The sequence below is a fragment of the Excalfactoria chinensis genome, chromosome 2 (genome assembly GCF_039878825.1).
Source record: "Excalfactoria chinensis isolate bCotChi1 chromosome 2, bCotChi1.hap2, whole genome shotgun sequence".
NCBI classification, from domain to species: Eukaryota; Metazoa; Chordata; class Aves; order Galliformes; family Phasianidae; genus Excalfactoria; species Excalfactoria chinensis.
The window spans coordinates 33,555,864-33,573,103 of record NC_092826.1 but is presented as its reverse complement, the minus strand read 5'-3'; positions in this window follow the sequence as shown (position 1 = coordinate 33,573,103).

Below are 17,240 nucleotides of genomic sequence, written 5' to 3'. Positions count from 1 at the left end.
GTAGTAAGGTCACAAGGTTTTATGTTAAATAGCAACATCCTTGGCTTTTTAAAGAAGTAACAGAGAGCTGCTGATCTAATGGCGCATAATTTCCTTTCTTCCCCTTTTTCTCTTTGGGATGAGAAAAAGGAAGGATTGGAGCTTCTTATGGATCACAGACATTTTACTTTGGAAGAAAGAGCAGATCTATAGGTTTTTGTGATCTCAAAAGCAACACAGAATCACAGGTGTCCTTGATTATCAAGAAATCTTCTTCTTTTCTAATGGTTTCCCCTTCTCTCCCTGAGAACAGCAGGTCATCTCTCTGGCATGAATATCTCATTTTAAGAGGCATGAAATTCAGTCTTAAAAGGAGAAAATTAAATGCAGGCATACACTAAATTTGAAAATTTCTTTCTTTTTTTTTCTTTTTTTAATGAATGCTTGACAACATTCTGTATTCCAGAAAGCAGAGCTGCTCTGACCTACTCAGTGTAAACAATGATAGTAAACAGATGTTTCTCAATTAATTCTGCCTGAGCTCTGTTTCCATATCTGAGGAACAGTGGTAACAACACAGCAAATAAAGTGTCACACAAAGACACCTTCATTCAGTCTTTCTCCCGGTAAAATTGCTTTCCCCCGCCTCCCCACCCCCACCTTTATTATGGCCACGCAAAGTGAATTTGTGGGATATAGCTACCCTGAAGCAGTTTCTTGTGCCTCAGGAGGCCGGCTGGTCACTGGAATTGGAAAAGCCTGAATCTCATAGCTCTGAGCGGTTTTGACAGTTGCTCAAGACACGTATCAGTAAATACTCTAAACTGAACTTAGCGCTGCATCAAACAGCCGTGTGCCAGGCAGCTCTGGCAAGTGGTGCTCCAGCACACACAGCCTTGTGCTGGAAGTGCTGCTGCTGCATTTCTTTGTGACTCTGCACGAACCAGGCAGAAAATCAGCTCCTGTGCTGTTTTATCTCAGGAACATACACACGCGTGCATTTGAGAGGTACGCGGTGAGAAATGTTCAGTAGCATGACAATTGCTCCTGAAAGCACCAGCTTTTGTATAATTGCCTGATGCGTTCAAATGTGTAGGAATGAATGTGTGGATGAGTGATCCTGGGGTGTACAGATCCGCAGGTACAGCAAGGTTGGAGTAAACGCAAAGTGTTGCCACCTGAGAGGTAATGCTGTGAGTGAAATGTCCAAAAGGCTGGTGGAGTCAGGGCTGTCAGTGTTGAAAGGCCGATAGTTGGAAAAATGACAACATGCTCCTGGAAACAGAAGGCGTACTTTGCCACATTTGCACAGAGAAAGATACAGATGTTCTGACTGATGTAGCTAAAGAGAAACAAAATACAAGTCTCTGTTTTGAAGGAAATATAATTGTATTTGAAATTTTATCACTGAGACCTCTTTGCAAAATATTGTAATGCACTGAACTTTTCCTTTGCTTACAAGTCAGCAACAATCAAGAGAAGAAAACTGGGAAATTTGATTCAGTTTAATTCATTGCATACTTTTTCCCTTACAGAGAAGCCAGTGATGTAGTAGAAGATAAGAAACCATGCCTCGTCATTCAATATTTATTAAGCAAACTAAAATTGCCTGTTTTGTAGAAAACAAGTTTCATTTTGCCTGTCATGCAAGAACCTACTACCAGTCTGATCTGCTGCAGAGTCTCACTGAACCCGCTGACTTTGAAGTATACTGAGCGTACAAATGTCTTGCTGTAAGCAGTCCTGTACTATTAGTACGTGTGGAGACCAGAATGAACTTGCCTTTCAGAGGAACGCAGGGTTGTGAAAGAGAGAGAAATCCATTATCTTTTCTTCCTTACTTAGGCACTGCAGAAGAATATGAAAGTAGTTCAATAAGGCAAATGATCTAAGAACAGTTCTTTTGAGTATGTTCTGATGTGTGCAAACATGACATATTTAATTAGTATTACATTCTATCTCTTATAAGAAATCCAAGATTCGAGATAGGATAATTATCTTTTAACAACATACAGCTGCTAAACTTCTCAGGAATATGGTACCCAACACTGGTTCCTCGAGCACATCACAAATAACCACTTTCATAGTAGAACGTTTATAAATGTCACGTCACGGGAGAGAAAAACTACCATAAAGGGAGGGAAACGTTCTCAGAGATAAAGAAAGGCCTCAGAACCTCACACCTATGCAGGAAGCAAATGTGATTAAAGGCAGAACAAACAAGCAAAAACCCTGTATTAAATAGATCATGAATTTGCTTGTGGGTCTGTAACAGATGTGTTACTAAGGATGTTTTGTTTATCCAGTTGCAAGACTGTCGAAGAGAATCATTCCAGTGATGCTGCTTATCATGCTTTTAATTCTGCTCAGGCAAAACTGTTAGCTTTGAAAAAGCAATTTTTTTTGGCCCTACTCTATCTGGCTGCACAGAATTTTCAAAGCACCACAATGTTGTAAAAAATGCCCTTTTAATCAGATTACCCTTGGCGAACGTCCCAAACTCAGGCTGAAGTGCAGTGCTTGTGGTTTCTCAACAGCTTACACTAAGCCTGCACCATGGAAATAATCTACTTTTAAAACCCAGGAAACAAATCGACTGCACTAAGGACATAAGTCGCTGTCATTAGGGAGTGATTAAGCTAAACATTTTTATACACTCTGGTAGCCCAGTTTCATATTGTACATCTCTGTGCTGAAAGAAAGAAAGGCACCCCAGATGACTGCTTGCTTGATTCAGCCACCCCAAAAAGAACTGGTCTTACGCAAATTAAATTTAATTTTTCCCAAATAATTAACAAAAGGAAAAGAGAGACAGAGATGGAAACAGAAAGAAAGAAAGAAAGAAAGAAAGAAAGAAAGAAAGAAAGAAAGAAAGAAAGAAAGAAAGAAAGAAAGAAAGAAAGAAAGAAAGAAAGAAAGAAAGAAAGAAAGAAAGATTCGCTTTTAATGAATTAGAAAATACAGTAAAATCAGCTTTACAAGCAATCATTCAACTGAGGATCATGAGTTTGATTAAAGACTGTACACGATATTTTTTGACACGCATTAGCCTCTCCTAAAAATCCTGTCACCTTGTATTAAATTACTGCTGCTTGTTTTATGCAAACATATTTCCTTTAATACATAATTTATATTGGAAATTCTGTGTGTTTTTGAAGAGGCAGCTACCATTTTTCCAATTTACCATTATAATGCCATGTCTTCAGCTTTCTGTGATGTCGTATTTTTCATAGTGGGAAAATACAACATTGAGATGTTTGAACAGAAATTACTCCACCTCCCCCAGTTTTCCTCTAACAAAACTGTAAAAAAGGAATATGGATCTGACTCTGTCTAATCAAATTATCTGGTGTCTGAGACAACCCTGCTATTTCCATGCATGCAGATCCTGAAGAAGAAAGGCTCTAGATGTCAGATCCCGGCGCGTGAAGAGCAGAAGGTGTGTTTGTGGGAAGGAGGGAGGGTTGTTTTTTTGTTTTCTGCATAAGTAAGTCTGAGACGTGGTCTGACAGACATGGGATGTTCAACTGGTCTAAGGTACAAATCAGGTCCTTTCTTGATCCCTACTTTGGACATTCTGCTGATAGTTCATTTTTAATTTATGAAACATGTCATTAATCCTCAATCTGTCAGCCTCTTTTTGACAATAATTCAGTCTGACAGTTGAAGGATTAATATTTATTAAACACCCAGTACTTTAGAAGTCAAAGAAATGCTCAATTCATTTCCGCAGCAAAATCTTCCAACCCCCGGCAAGCACTACCCCCAGTCCCTTCTTGCTCCCCAATAGCCAAATAAAACCCATCAGACAAAAGAATGGGAACAGCAGATGACCAAGTAAAATGCGCGAGAAACAAAGTGAAAGAAGAAGAAAAGAGGAAAAAGTAATTACAAATAATCCCTCAAAAGACTTGGTAGTGGATTCATTTAAGGTATTCCTCTGCCCAAGCATATGTTTTCTCACTCTTCCTTCCCTTTCCAGCCCTCCCCCTCCCTTACCCTCTCATAAATAATTCATAGCCTGATAAATATGCAATTTCAAAAAAGTGCAGACACGGCAGCACTGCATTAAAAAAAAAAAAAAAAAAAAAAAAAAAAAAAAAAAAAAAGGCTTGTGCTTTTCACACAGAAGACCTGAGCTGCACTTAACGGATGACAGATTTTCCAGTATTCAAAAGCTGTATTATATATATGATAGGAGTGAGACAGTATTTCTGGTCTGATTCCTTGCTAGACATGTTGTGAATTGTCTGTGGAAAGCTGTAACAAAAAAACAAATGGTGTTGTTGGTTTGGTTTGGTTTGGTTTGGTTTCTTTTTTTCCCTCTTTCTCTTTTTGAAAGTGAAGACAAGGTAAAAAAGCAGCTATGCTCCCACCATTTAACGTTGGGTTTGCTGCACATTTCCAGGTCACTACAATTGACTGGTTCCATCCCCAGAAGGAGTGTGGCCTCATGTAGCACAGGCAGGATTTGCAGGTAGTGCATGTGCTGAGCATAATCCTCCAGCACTGATACCAGGAGGGTGTCCCTCCTCCATCCCCCTGTGTGGTGCCCACTTATGGGTCATCACAGGAATGCCCTTTGGAGGCCCACGAGATGGGTGACATGAGGCACAATCTGTCTGCTGCTTGCACGCAGGTGAAGCCCACCGGAGGTAACAAGCTGGATGAAAAAAGGAGCCGAGGACCTCCATTTTGTGGGCTAATTGCTTGATTATCAGGCTGAAACAAAATGGAGGAAAGGACCTTTTTTTTTTTTTTTTTTTTTTTTTTTTTTTCTTTGTAAAAGCAGCTCAGTGCTGACGTGACAGAAGAGATAAAGTATCAGGATAAAAATGGTGCTTAAGGAGCATCAGTCATAAAATCGCTAATATAAAATGGAATATGAGAAATACAGATAATGTGTACACATTCCTACAGCTAATAGATGCGCAGGACTCACGTACAGTTGATCTTTAGGTTTAGCAACAGTTAGAACATAAAAATGATTTCAACCCGTGAAGTGTAACCTTTTGGATGAACATTTAAATTGGAAACACCATGGGTAAGAAATAGACCTCAGCATTTAATTTGGACTGGCTAGTCGGAAGCCTGTATTTACTGTACAATAATTTCAAATTTAATTAAATAACGCTGCTGATGCCAGTCACATCAACACTGTAAAGATGATTAATTGCACGCTTAAATGAAATATAAACTGCCTTAAAAGTAACATCAATGCGGAGCCCTGTGAGCAGGCACCATATGATGGATTTAAACGTAACAGCCTATCTGCATCCATAGAAGCATGCCGCAGTTAAAAATGGGCCCTACATCTGAATATAGCAACAGGACCCAAAGCTGAGCCTTTTACGAGTTTTTCAAGGCGACTCTAATATGTTGCCCCCTCTTGCCACGATATTTATCTGGCAGAAGGGTTTTCTCACGATTTGCATTGTCATCGCACGGCCTGGCTATCAGGGCTGGGCACTGTGGATCGGGGCCGTGCTGTCACAGCCCAGCAGCTGGACGGTTATATATTCCACTTTGTTCCCATTGTACTTCGAGCTGCAGAAGCAGCAGGACAAAGGGCCTGACAGAGTTAACCATGGATTGTCACCTTGATTTGTCCAGCCTAGCAGATACGCAGAAACGAACGATATTCTGCTGATGAACACAACGCAGGAGCAAATAAGCTTGCAAATAGCGTTTACCAAACTGTGCTATCAGTAAAAATAATTGAGCATCTTTGTAGGTGATACATCTACATCTTTTCCCCCCACCCTCTGTGGGGGAAATAAAAGCAGGAATAATCATCAGATTAGCAAATGCACCGAAAGACTGTTCTGTAACACGGTGTACGGAGAACAGCAGAAGCCAGCTCTGTGGCTAAGGGCTGTCTTCTCGGCATCGAGTTTTATTTTTCACGAGTGCTGCGGCAGTGCTTTAGAATTGAAGTTTCCATCATAAACGTGAACTCTTTGGGGCAGGGACCATGCCTTGTTGTTTATGGAAGTGCACCCTTAACAGTGTATAATGAGGTGCAATTATATATGTGGAATACAATCAGTAAAGAAAGAAAAATAAGATTTTTATTTCTGAAAGAGTAAAATGTGGCTCAATTTCTACTCTAATATAGCTCTGAATTAAATATAAATGATGTCTTATTTATTAATTACTAATCAGCAGGTCTGTAAAGAAGAAAACCCAAACAGGGCAATTGCTATGAGGAAAATCAGTACTGTGAAAAGGTGATATTTATAATTAAATTTTGTGATTTTTTCGTAATTTGAAAATTCTCAAAGTTTAGCAAACTAAGATACACAAATCACAGAAAAACCCAAATTAAAAAATTTAAAATGTCTTTTCCCCTCTTTCTAAGGGGATAGAAATTCTAGCTTATGTTACTGATCAGAAAGGCAAATTGGACTGAAAAAAGGGAGATGACTCAGTAGAACAAAGGTCACTTCTGAAACACCTTGATTTTTTATAGAAGATGAAAACAACCAGCAAGAAACCTTGTTGTGGTTTCTGACAACCATGTGCTTATTAACTATATGAAAGACATAATCAAACTCTCGTTTTGCTTAAATGCTGTACCTCACCAGAATGGACAAAACATTTGCCCACAAAGAAAAACCTTTGAGAAGCACATCATTTATATGTCTTTTTTTATTTATGAGATAAGGATTATCAGAAGATGCGGTATTACACAGCACAATAATGTATTCACGTCTGAGCATGCAGTATTTTAAGCAGGCATGAAAGACTAAATGCACTTAATATTTTAAAGATGTTATTAGTTTTTAATAATAGATCCGAAGATTTTTGCATCTGTATATATATTTCGTTGTTCCAATCAGTGTGTGCCCATTCTTTGAACAGAATAACATACTAAAATACAACATGCCATCATACTGTCTTAAGCATCTACTCAAAGCTACATTATGTATCAGAAAAGAAAATAATATATAAATCTTACCCTCATACTGGAATGCTAATGTGCATCCATCAAAGAGCTACACATTCATAGTAAAGGTTTCAGCCCAAATAAAGCCCCGTGCATTATTGTGTGCATATAAAAAAATGAGAAAAAAAATTAAAAACTCATTTTTTTTCTTTACCAAAACTGTTGAGAAAAAACTAAAGGCACCAAAAGAACCATTTATTGTCCAAGAAGAAAATTGCATAGATTTGTCTTTCCTCGGAATTCTATGCAGCCAACCGTAATAGCTCTTTGACAGTTCACCTGACTGCAGCAGAAATGGGAATGTGATGGTTACAGTGGATGACAGAAAGGGGCCATTTGAAGTGCTATTATGCAGTTTACATGAGAAGATTTACACAGATTTTGGCTTTATTTAGTTACGTTATGTACATCTCTTGTCGTTGTTTTTTTTTCCTAGTGGTGCACGCCTCACGATAATAAGAGGCACAGTCCTTTGCGGAGCTGCCATATAAAATTGCACACCTTAAGATTTAAAATTTCATTAGTGTTTCCAAAATGGCTTTGGTGAGTCACTGTGCTGCTGTGCTGAAAAAGAAAATGCGTACACTCCGTTCTCTCTCGCCCATGACCACATTTTAAATGAGTGTTGTGTCACGTTATGGACGTCTTATTTCATCATTTACCCAGAAATTTCAGACAAATATAAACCAGACACTATATGTTTGTACTTAAGCGAAAGCATTAGTAGGAGAACAGATGATTTTTAATGTGCGTTTGTGGAGGAATGGGAATCCTTTACAAATGTCCAACAATTAAAATGATGTCCTGAAATCCTTACGGCTTGAAAAAGCCTCCTTAAGTGCCTTACTGAAAGGACCCAATTCCGCAAGCTCTTGTTAGGATAAATGGCCCGACTGAAGTGCATGGCTCTGCTCAGGAGAGTAAAGCTACTCACGTGAGGCAGCGCACGCGGCACTGAGCCGTGACGTGGTAGAGTTCAATGAAGGGACTGAGGTGCCACTCTGGGTCCACTGTGTTGCGCTGCTCTGGATGTTCAGAGAAAGGTGAATCTAAAGTAACAAATAAATTCATACGCTCCTTTTTGTATGCTTATAGTATACAGAAACAAACAAACAAACAAAACCCACCTCACAATTGAAACATGCTGGTAGTTTTACACCAAAATATTATAAAGAAAAAGAACATTTACTGCACAACCAAAAAAAGAAAAAAGGGGGGGGGGGGGGGGGGGGGGGGATAAAGTGATAATGAGTTAACTACACTGCCCTAACTTGTGCTGCATTTACTGCTGATTTGTAGATTTTAAAAAACTGAGAAAATAAGCAACTCTACCCTTGATATATTGTTAAGCAGGCCTTCTATGGTTCTATTTTCTGCATAGGGTCAAGACTGTTGACATGGGATTAATCAGCTGCTCCTCCTATGCTGTGAATCAGGACAAATTGTTGTCAGTCTGATACAGTACCATTGCTTGAAAATAGATTTAAATATGTAAAATACATATACTAAAAAGAGCAAAACTCACTAATATTGAGCACAACATTGTGTAATGACAGATATTTTTGGTTTTGCATTTTGAAGATTGCCAACTGTAACAGGAAAACAATGCTTGATTTTTCTCCTAATTTCTGAAAATACAATGACACTTTATGGCATATCGCTCTATGAGATTGCAATATTTTATTTAATTTTTTAATTTTTTTTTTTATTTTTTTTTTAATGATCTGCTTCTGTGGGCAGACATCTTTGTGTGTATATTTTGACCATTTACAAGCCTAAAATATGCAGCTATCTCCTGCAATATCTTTTAGGGAACATGCACCTATATATAAATGTAGCCTGCTACCTACGTGGTTGTTAGCTTATTTGTCAGCCTGTAGCATGATGAGATTTGAGAATATTGGGTGCAAAGTATCATCAGGAAGAGGGAAAGAAATCATTCACCATTAGAGATAAGTATGACAAGCTCCTTTTTACACTAGGATACACTTGTATTAAATAGAATGGCGGGGTGCCCGAGTGAGATTGCATCCGTTACCAATGATGACATGAAAATGGACACTTATTAATCACTGTTTTGAAAATAATTATCCATAGCTTTACAAATGCGACTTATGTCTAAATTACGCAGTCTAAGTCTACATCTAAGTCAGGATGTTTTCCCTAAGTGCTCTCTAGCACACAAAATGTTGCTTTCTCATTGCAGAGCTGGAAGTTATACTGTTTTGTAAAGGAAGTGTTAAGCATGCACAGCAAACATGGAGGTTAGGAATGGTTAGGAAGTTAATATAAACTAGGCATTGTTTGTTCAGTTTAAAAATAAACAGGTCATGGCTATTAAATTACAAACACTTGATCTCCGCGATGTTTCATAATATTTTTTGCTGAAACTAATATTTCAGGTATAAAATTGTTCCCTTCAAAATAAATAAGGGGATTTATATTGATCATAAGTAATTTTTTGTATACAATATTTTTCACTGAAGGAATGCAAACCAAAGGTTGCTGAATGAAAAGAACTGGGGATGTTTGGCAGTTAAAATACTTTTAATGTGTTTCATATTTTGTCTTTAGCACAGTCTACTGCGGAGGCTAAGCATCTCTAGAGTTTGAAACCAAATGATGGTAGTTCATATGAAAAACTTTCGTTAACTCCTTTGACATTGTAATGTATATGTAGAAAGAATCTTTAAAAAATTGCTTTTAGAATGTATTAATTTTATAATTCTTTATATATATGTATTTGTATAGTGTATTACTGTACCATCATAACAGAAATATACTAAGGACTAATTTTGGAAAAATCTATTATCTTTCTTAAGTGCTTTTTTATGACCAACTTCTATTTAATTTCAAAGTTAATTTTCAAATAAGCAGCTCCAGTGATGTGATAACAATTTAGTATTTAGAAAGAAGTGACCACGATACATCACGTAACAATAAATCTGTGTTCAGTGAGCACACGCTCCTGGATGCATGGGAATGGCTGCAGTGTTTTAAAGCTTCTTTCAAAAGTGACTGCATGGATTCAACCCCAAGTAACTCGACTTCTTGTCCAGCACCTTAAATCACATGATATCTACATTTTTCTTTATAAAGTTATTTAAACTCTAAACAGCTACAATAATTCTTTAAAAGCACGCAGAGTGTAATGCCTGACTGCCGCCATACAATGAAGCAGCAGCCTTAGCACAGTGCTGTTCTCTTACAGCTGCATCCAAAAATACGTCATTTTTAGAAAGAAAAAAGGTCCATTTTAAGAAGTTCAAAAACAAACATAGGAAAAATGTGTTGAAACATTATTTGTATATGCATCTATTGGAGATATATATGGTTCTCATTTAAGTAAGATTCTGAAGGAAACAGATGTTTTATTATTAATGGAAAAATGAATATAAAAACAATTGTTTGTTCAGTGTTGCTATAAATAATGTTTACCAGAAGCTTCAGTAAATGTTTTGACAATGATTTATATGTATGTCAAATAAAATAAAAATATTATATTTTTTTTCCATTCTAGAAGACAGATAAATATTTTATAAACATAGTTCCAAGTAATGTATTGATCTATTCTGAAAATCTGATAGTTTTCCAGATATGTTTTCACTTAATAAAATGTCTCCTCTACAAAGGATCTTACAAATTAAAGCAGGTCCTTTATTCTTTGTTGTTGATGATAGAACAGGTTATTCTTTTTATTTCTCTGGGACTGATATGATAACTTTAGCAAATCTTGAATGTTTACAATATATGTTATTAAGAATTAAGCCTTAAATTTATTCGTATGTGTAAAGAACTTAGTGTTGCACAGGTCAAGTGGTTTCAGAATGAAAAATAAAGCTATATATTTAAAGAGGCGTTAGTATCTACTTTCGGAGTCCTCTTTTTATTTTAAAGTGCAAATATGGTTATAAATCACATTAACCAATGCATACAAATGATCTGAATTACAAAGCAGACTGGAATACCTGCACCTGCTGTTTAACCTGCGGAGATGACTCACATAATTGAATCGGAATATGGATCCTACGCTTACAGATAAACTTTCCCTAACTTGTTTTAAAGATAACTGTTTCATGGAATAATGAAGAATATGCCTGAGGTATCAGCAGGGTCAGCTCTTATAAAAGGCAGTTCATCCACTAATGCACCTCCTAAATTTTTCACCTGATTTATACAGGGCATCCTTCCCCTAAAGGATATGCCACCTCCATATGCCTATAGCAAATTTCTGCCTTTTATTTCAGAGAGAGAAAAAGCTTCTCTGCTTAAATACAGTTAGCAGCATAATTAGGAAAAGTACCTGCTTTTAAAAGGCTACAAAAAACTTATTTAAGCAGCTGTTTTTCTTTCCAAATGGTTTCTGCCCATATCTGGTCAGCAGAACATGTATTTGTAAAGGCACCAATAAACATACTGACTCTGTAAGTGACTTTTCCTCACTCCTCCATCAAGCTGCAGTTGCCAGGATGGCAGCACCAGGTATGGGGTGCAGTGACAGAGAGCACCTTGGACACTTATGGCCACATCCGCTGTACAAGCAGCTCCAGAGCCAGAAGGATGCCACCAGGAGGTTGTCTCCTTCCCAGAAAGCACAATGGCAGCAGTGTGTGCTGCTGCTGCTGCTCTCTGGACCGAAGCAAAGCACCTGTGGGGATGCTTACAGGCACTGCAGTGCCCTTCTGCTACAGCACCAGCAAACACCCAGTGACTGCACTGGCAGACCCCGAGGGCAACCTGTGACCTCAACCTCATTTTACATGTATGTTTTGCACGCAAAAGACAAAAATGAGTACATAAGTAAAAGCAAATGCTAGCAAACAATCCACAAAAAGCCACAGTTCTGCAAAAGATGTGACATTACTCCCCAGGAAACTGCACACCCAGATTCTATCTCCATTCAATCCCTGATAGTATTTTGGAACATGTTCATCTTATACTTTCTGATACATGGTTTGTGACAGTTTTTGCACCAAAAGCATACACAAATCCAGAAGCTTTGATGCCAGCTGCTGCATTGAGTGCAACTACTTATATTTTCAAACTGTTTCTTTTCCCCTGAAATGGAGGTCCAGCTTGGAAGGAAAAATAATAGTTATCGCTTGACTATTTAGCAAATAAATGCCATATAAGTTTTGAAGGACCCCTCAAATATAAAAGGATTGCATAGCATGCATTTAACCTGCCTCCAGCACTGAAGATCTGCTTCTGCCCACTTCTGGCTGTCACTTTACTTCTATTGCCTCCCAGAGTGCAGCAAAAGCAAATTAGTGCTGCTAACATTCTGCAGACTGCTCGACATGGCTAACTGCCCCCAGTTGTCACTATCACAGGTGCATCGCTGCATCATTTGGAAAATACTTAAAATCTTAGTGGGTTGTGATTATCTGACTTCGAACACTGCACTGCAGCACACAGTACAGCAAACTACCTGAAGACACCTTAAGCAGCATTATTACTGGCACTGCCTGGGAATGGCTCCCGTGCTCACCCCTGGCACCAAGGCTGCCTCTAGCCTTCATCCGGTAGTCACCTCTGGCCACTACCCTGCAGGTCCTGCTGTGCTCAGTCTAGGGGCAGTCAGCTGCAGGGCACTGGAGGGCTGAGAATAGGGAAATTTTATTGGGACAACTGAAAGGAAAAGCATTTCCTTTATGGTGGGAGGGGGAAGAAAAGGATTGTTATCAGGATTTATGAGAAGATATGATATGAAACGTGCCTTGAAACCCAAATTCTCCCATATTAGGTGAAAACACGCTGGTGGTATAAATGCATGTGACCAAATTAGATAGCAGGGATGAAAATGTACTCCAGGTTGTGCTTCTGTAACAAAACCTGCATGAACTTTACATAAGGAAGAAAATTAGGAGAATGAGTAGCATCTTGCCTGCGACTCTGCTGAGGCATAAACACTTGAAATCCATATGTAGATGCATCTTTATGTGCATGTGTGTGTGTGTTTGTGTGTGTGTAAAAGAGAGAGAGCAGGGCTAAGATCTTGTTCATGATTTGTAAGAGACAGAAACAAGTGTATTTACTTGAAAGTCTGCAGAGGACACTAGTGGAAACAAGATTAGGACTGTAATACTATTCTTCATCTGAAATCTCCTCTACAAATGGTCGCTTAGGTGAAAAATATGTGACATTCTTATGACAACTTTTTATGTGCTAATTTGATAAAAGAGCTATGGTATAAATAAAATGGTACACACCGTAAAAGGTTCACATCTGGACTGAGAGTCCTTTTAGCGGTAACTTGAGACTCTTCAAGACTGTATAGTTTAAAATCATTTGTAGAGAGGAAGTGATGTTTGTTGTTTTGTTTTGTTTTGTTTTGTTTGTTTTTGTTTGTTTCTTGACAAGAATTTTTTTATTTTTACAGGGCAGTCCCAACATAGGCCCATCCTATTATTTCAAGCCTGAAATGTCATACTCCTCTGGAGTCTTGTATGATTTAGTCACATTCTGCAATGAAAATACAGGTCAATTTTGATGTCTATAAAATCATTTTCCGCCCATATGCTTTAGTGATTACTTCTGTTACTCAGAGACAGAACAAAAAGTCTCTGGTGACTGGAAAAAAAGGTAGTGATGCATCCATTTTTAAGATGGGTGGAAAGAATGACCTGTGAGCTTCATCTCTGTGCCAGGGAAAATCATGGAACATATCCCCTAGGAGCTGTACTATGGCACATGGAAGACAGAGATGATAAATAGACAACCAGCATGGCTTCACCAAGATAAGTCCTGACTGACCAACCTTGTGGCCTTCAAAGAAGCGTGGTCATCAGGTCAAGGGAGGTGATCCTCCCCCTCTGCTCTGCGCTGGTAAGGTCTCACCTGGAGTACTGCATCCAGATGTGGAGTCCTCAGTATAGGAGAGGACCTGTTGGTGTGCATCCAGAGGATAGCCACAGCATTAAGATTCCTTCCGACTGAAAAGTTTCTATAATTCTGTGGAAGGGATAAAGCATTTTTAAAAATGCTTTGTGACTCCATGCCCCGCTATGATGCATTTTTTGAATACTGAATGTGGTACAATTTCCTAAAGGAACTTATTTTCATAGGTCAGTGCTCTATCCCTTGGGGATGCAGCTGCAACCCTAAACCCCAAATGAAAGTATCCTACATTTCTGATTCTTTCCAAAAGCCTTGCAAAACTGAGAGTTCATTCTTGACTTTACAGTCAATTCTACAACAATCTAGACATTCTAAACTGCATAGCATTTTAAAAATATATTAAAGCTATTAATAAATTCAAGCTTACTCATAGGTTCAGTCATATTGCCTTAATTTTTCTTTTCAAATAACAGAGCATATGAGTCCTGTTCAATGAAAGCTTCACACAATATTCTTTAAAATATATCAGTGCTTCAAAAAGAATGTTTAAAAAATGAAAGATTTTGCCTATTTTGTTCAAATGAATATGCCTTAAGTTATGCCTCTCAGTTGTCCCAATTTATTCTAATATGAAAAAAAAAAAATCTAATCTCTGCTTGTAAAGCAGATTATGCATGTATTAAATTCTTTAAAATTAGAATATACTTAATGCCACATTAGTTCCAGGCATGCAAGGCAGGAAAAAGAATTATACACCTAAACAACAAGAATGGTTTTTAAGCTTAAATTTCTACTTTGCTCCAATTCTCATTTGATAAAATGAAATGATGTACATCTACCATTTAATGGAATGCAATAATGAATTCATTTTTTTCTTAGCAAATCATAAAATAAAAGAATTAAACAGACAATATTCCTAATTGAGAAAAAGCAAAACCAGTGCCTTGTTTAGTCATCTATAAACTTGATACTACTGGCTTTTTCCTGTTCTCTCTTCCATCATCTTCTCTCACCTCCACTCAGTATGTTAAACTTCATTTTGTCCTTCTAGAAGTGTATTAAAACAAGCTGCTTGTGGTCTCAGCAAAAGGCTACTGACTCCCCTATGTCTAAGAAGAGGTCAGAGCTCACTTGGATTACGGCCTAAAACACAGAGGATGACAGAACCCTTGGTCCGCCAAGTCACAACTACAAATAACTTCTGGCAGCTTGCCAATGGAGTGTTCTGAGGTTTATGGTCTTGTTTTTCTGCTGTGCCATTAGAGGACTAGTGCCTTCACCTTACAGAAGCTGTTGAATACTCTACAGATTCATCCTTAGGACTAAGAATAAAGAATTTTTTTCCCCCCTTTTGCTATTATGGCTACTCAACAAGGGCAACAGTTTGCGCATAGTGCAGATAACTGACTCTAGTGAGGATTCATACAGGAACTCTTAAATCATAATGTGAAAAATAAAAAAGGTATGTGGAAAGGAACTGCTATGCTTTTGAAAGAATTGATAACCATTAGCATAACATCTCTTGAAGGCTATGGAAGAGACAACAGCAGAAACTCAACTGACTACATAAAGATAGAAGTAGGAGGAAGCAGAGCACCATCCAGGAAAAAAAGAGATCACTCAGTTGTGCAACACAGTCACTCCACCTGCATTGCCCATCTAATATATGCAGCCATGGTTGGATGAAATGGTACAGGTTGAGAAAATGTCAAAGGATTAAACAATTTCAGCTCACGTAAATGTTTAAAGGAATTTACTGCAGAGTGCACTGAGGTTTGCACTTTGCCTGGAGATGCAGTGAAAGGGGATGGCATCTGCTTTTCTACTTCACCGCAAAGAGTTCTTGATTTCTGAAAGAAAGATTTGGATTCAGACAGGGAGAACCTTCAGGCACAGCTACTCTGACCTCACTGAAGGCAGGACAGATCGACTGGCCAAGATCTGTTTTATGGAATGTCACTAGGAAAGTCCTTCCAAGTGCCCTCGTTGGAATGGTGAATTGAGGACCTTTCTTTCTAACCAAAGCTGTGGCAGCGTTTTAAAGGACAAACCAGACGATAAGATATAGTAAATAAACATCTCAACCTGAAGGAAAAGAGAAAGCTTTCTAGTGTGTTTGCTGTGTTATTCCTTATTTTAAATTCTGTTTATGCCATTAAAATTTGCATATATTCTTTTTAATGAATACTGCACAGCTGAGAGGCAGTGAAAGATGTGGAACATGAAGCTTGTTAATATGAGTTCATTAAATTAAACCAGACCTGATTTTCCACAAAATCCTACATTCTTGCAGTTCATAGGCAGGGTGTCATACAATTTCTACTAGACCCCACAAACTATTGGGTTCTTTCTCTCTATTTAGCTGGGGTGCTTAGGAGGCCTTAATTGTCAAGGTATTTGAGCACCTCATGACCCGTTAATGTATTTAATTGCACAGTATTTTGTTCATCAGATTTTTCCTTTGGCTGCCCCAGCCTTCAGAGCCTTTGGCAGATTTCAGAGTGGTTCTTTGTCAGGTTGGCTTTTTCTGCCATTACAGCAGGAGCTCTGCATCTATTCTTGAGCTGTATCTCCCCGCAGCACCTGGTGCAATGCAGGACCACATGTGCAAGCTTCTCCACAAAAATCAGTTTTCTCAGCTCTGTGATGAACTTCAAAATGAGAAAAACACAGACTGTGCATGTTTATGTTTGCATACTGATTTCTTTGCCATAGTTTTAATCTATAAAATCCCACAAGACTCAGTCCCCAAGTCATATTCTTCAAAAACGGCTGGGAGAGAAAGCCAGGGCTAAGCTGTCAGAGATGTTCAGAGGGATGTCTTATGACATAAACATCTCCAGATGCACAGATGTCTCCAGGCCTTATCCATGTTCCACCTGAACAATAGGCTAAATCTAAACTTTGATATGAAGAGGAGGTAGTGGAAAGAAGCAAAGCATGTATTTTAATAACTTGCTTCCTTAGATTTCCTTTGATGTAAGAAGTCTGTCTCCTAGTTAAGTTAGCTGGCAGCTGGGGTTCCTTCAGGTTTTTCTGAAGGTTGAGAATAACAACAGAACAGCAACATCCAGTTGTAAGTGCCAAGCCAACTTTTGTTTTCTTTCTTAAAATTCAAGTTTGTGTTTTCCCTCATTACATCTATGAATGAAAACAGTATTGAAAAGCTCCATCTAGATGTTTGTGAACTAACCATGTTCTTTCATAACAATGTAGTTAGGTTTCTGCTCTGCTACCCACAGTTCTCTTCCCATTATTATCATTTCTCATTATATCCACCTTCTGCAACAACAACAAATTGGTGCAAAAGAGTCATACTCATTGGCAATAAAGCCTAGACAAAAGCTAAGCTGTGAGGACAGAGACAAGAATGGTCAAAAATCTCACCTTATTCAGAAATATTCTTTGAAAATTTCTTCCCAAACCATTTGTCACACAGAAGATGTCCAGCCACACTCCCCTCTTATAAGAC